This window comes from Arachis stenosperma, chromosome 4, assembly GCF_014773155.1.
Source record: "Arachis stenosperma cultivar V10309 chromosome 4, arast.V10309.gnm1.PFL2, whole genome shotgun sequence".
NCBI classification, from domain to species: Eukaryota; Viridiplantae; Streptophyta; class Magnoliopsida; order Fabales; family Fabaceae; genus Arachis; species Arachis stenosperma.
This window is the reverse complement of record NC_080380.1, coordinates 113,824,204-113,827,605: the sequence shown is the minus strand read 5'-3', so window position 1 is coordinate 113,827,605 and position 3,402 is coordinate 113,824,204. Positions and strand designations below refer to the sequence as shown.

The 3,402-nt window shown below is 40.2% G+C and overlaps 1 non-coding gene across 1 annotated transcript; it reads left to right on the top strand.

Annotated features, from left to right (window-relative positions):
* Positions 1-2,943: 2,943 nt before the first annotated feature.
* LOC130977579 (small nucleolar RNA R71) lies at positions 2,944-3,051 on the top strand. The gene has a single exon (XR_009085265.1). It is a non-coding gene; the product is annotated as a small nucleolar RNA R71 (small nucleolar RNA).
* Positions 3,052-3,402: the final 351 nt, after the last annotated feature.

Sequence of the window (3,402 nt, the reverse complement as noted above, 5' to 3'; positions counted from 1 at the left end):
TTGTTCTAAATATTCCAATTAATGCTTTAGAAAGAACAAAAGTGAAACAAGAAAAGACACAAAACAAGAAAAATTCAAGATCTAACAAGAAAGATAAACAAGAACAACTTGAAGATCAATGAAGAACCAAGAGCAAAAACACGAAAATTTTAGAGAAAAAAATAAAACATGCAATTAACACCAAACTTAGAACAAGACACTAAACTCACGAAAATTAGCAATTAATTAAAAGAAAAATAATAAATTTTGAAAAGAAATTTTTGAAAAGAAACTATCCTATCAATATTGATTTAATGACTCTATAACAATAAAAATAAGAATAAAAATAAAAATAAATTATTCCTAATCTAAGAAATAAAATAAGCCTTCAATTGTCCAAACTCAATAATCCCCGGCAACGGCGCCAAAAACTTGGTGGACGAAATTGTATCTCTTTATAGAATATGATAATAGAATATGGTCCAAGATCAACTTCGTTCAACTGACCAGCAAGTGTACTGGGTCGTCCAAGTAATACCTTACGTGAGTAAGGGTCGAATCCACAGAGATTATTGGTTTGAAGCAATCAATGTTTATTTTATTTGTCTTAGTCAGGATTTCAAGAAAATTGTTTGGGCTACTTGAACAACAGAGTTATTTGTTTATAAAGGATTATGGAATATATTGGAATAATAAAGAGTACTAGCGTTACTTGTTGTGCAGTAATGGAGAATATGTTGGAGTTTTGGAGATGCTTTGTCCTTTGAATTTCTACTCTTCCTTGAATTCCTCTTCTCACACGCAGGTTCCTTCCATGGCAAGCTCTTTGTAGGGTGTCACCGTTGTCAGTGGCTACTTCCCATCCTCGCAGTGAAAGCTAATGCACGCACTCTGTCACAGTACGGCCAATCACCGGTTGGTTCCCGCTCCTACTGGAATAGAATCCCTCTTTTGCGTTTGTCACTAACGCCCAGCAGGTTAAAGTTTGAAGCACGTCACAGTCATTCAATCCTGGAATCCTACTCGGAATACCACAGACAAGGTTTAGACTTTCCGGATCCTCATGAATGCTGCCATCAATCCGGCTTATACCACGAAGATTCTGTTGGGGAATCTAAGAGATATTCATTCAATCTGATGTAGAACGGAGGTGGTTGTCAGGCACACGTTCATGGGTTGAGGAAGGTGATGAGTGTCACGGATCATCACCTTCTCCACAGTTAGGCGCGAATAAACATCTTAGATAGGAACAAGCGTGTTTGAATGGAAAACAAAGGAATTGTATTAAATCATTGAGACGCTGCAGAGCTCCTCACCCCCAACAATGGAGTTTAGAGACTCATGCCGTCAAAAGTATGTAATTCAGATCTGAAAATGTCATGAGGTACAAGATAAGTCTGTAAAAGTTGTTTAAATAGTAAACTAGTAACCTAGGTTTACAGAAAAGTGAATAAACTAAGATAATTGGTGCAGAAATCCACTTCTGGGGCCCACTTGGTGTGTGCTGGGGCTGAGACTAATGCTTTCCACGTGTGGAGGCCTTTCTTGGCGTCAAACTCCAAGTTTTGACGTGTTTTGGGCGTTCAACTCCGGATCATGACGTTTTTCTGGCGTTTAACTCCAGACAGCAGCGTGTACTTGGCATTCAACGCCAAGTTACGTCGTCAATCTTCGTGCAAAGTATGGACTATTATATATTGCTGGAAAGCCCTGGATGTCTACTTTCCAACGCCGTTGAGAGCGCGCCAATTGGACTCCTGTAGCTCCAGAAAATCCATTTCGAGTGCAGGGAGGTCAGGATCCAATAGCATCAGCAGTCCTTTTTCAGCCTAAGTCAGATTTTTGCTCAGCTCCCTCAATTTCAGCCAGGAAATACCTGAAATCACAGAAAAACACACAAACTCATAGTAAAGTCCAGAAATATGATTTTTGCCTAAAACTAATATTATTTTACTAAAAACTAACTGAAACATGCTAAAATCTACATGAAATTACCCCCAAAAAGCGTACAAAATATCCGCTCATCAAATACTCATCAGAGCTCATGAAAGGCAGAAGTAAGTCCAATGGAATCTCTATGGTCTCATTTTGAGCCTCAGATTCCCATGGTTCCTCATTGGGGAACTCAGAGGAGGTTGGTGCACGCCCATTGAGGTCTTCCTCAGTGGCGTCCACTTCCTCTCTTTCCTCTCCATATTCGGCCATGGTTATGGCTTTGCACTCTCCTTTTGAATTTTCTTCTGTATTACTTGGGAGAGTACTAGGAGGGAGTTCAGTAACTTTCTTGCTCAGCTGTCCCACTTGTGCCTCTAAATTCCTAATGGAGGACCTTGTTTCAGTCATGAAACCTTGAGTGGTTTTGATTAGATCAGAGACCATGGTTGCTAAGTCAGAGGGGTTCTGCTTAGAATTCTCTGTCTGTTGCTGAGAAGATGATGGAAAAGGCTTGCCATTGCTAAACCTGTTTCTTCCACCATTATTGTTGTTGAAACCTTGTTGAGGTCTCTGTTGATCCTTCCATGAGAAATTTGGATGATTTCTCCATGAAGAATTATAGGTGCTTCCATAGGGTTCTCCTAGGTAATTCACCTCTTCCATTGAAGGGTTCTCAGGATCATAAGCTTCTTCCTCAGATGAAGCATTCTTAGTACTGCCAGGTGCATTTTGCATTCCAGACAGACTTTGAGAAATCAAATTGACTTGTTGAGTCAATATCTTGTTCTGAGCCAGAATGGCATTCAGAGCATCAATCTCAAGAACTCCTTTCTTCTGACTAGTCCCATTGTTCACAGGATTCCTTTCAGAAGTGTACATGAATTGGTTATTTGCAACCATTTCAATGAGCTCTTGAGCTTCTGTAGGCGTCTTCTTCAGATGAAGAGATCCTCCAGCAGAGCTATCCAAAGACATCTTGGATAGTTCAGAGAGACCATCATAGAAAATACCTATGATGCTCCATTCAGAAAGCATGTCTGAGGGACATTTTCTGATTAATTGTTTGTATCTTTCCCAAGCTTCATAGAGGGATTCTCCATCCTTCTGTCTGAAGGTTTGGACTTCCACTCTAAGCTTACTCCATTTTTGAGGTGGAAAGAACTTTGCCAAGAAGGCATTGACTAGCTTTTCCCAAGAGTCCAGGCTATCTTTAGGTTGTGAGTCCAACCATATTCGAGCTCTGTCTCTTACAGCAAAAGGGAACAGCATAAGTCTATAGACCTCAGGGTCTACCCCATTAGTCTTGACAGTGTCACAGATTTGCAAGAACTCAGCTAAAAACTGATGAGGATCTTCCATTGGAAGTCCATAGAACTTGCAATTCTGTTGCATTAGAGAAACTAATTGAGGCTTAAGCTCAAAGTTGTTTGCTCCAATGGCAGGGATAGAGATGCTTCTCCCATAGAAGTCGGGAGTAGGTGCAGTAAA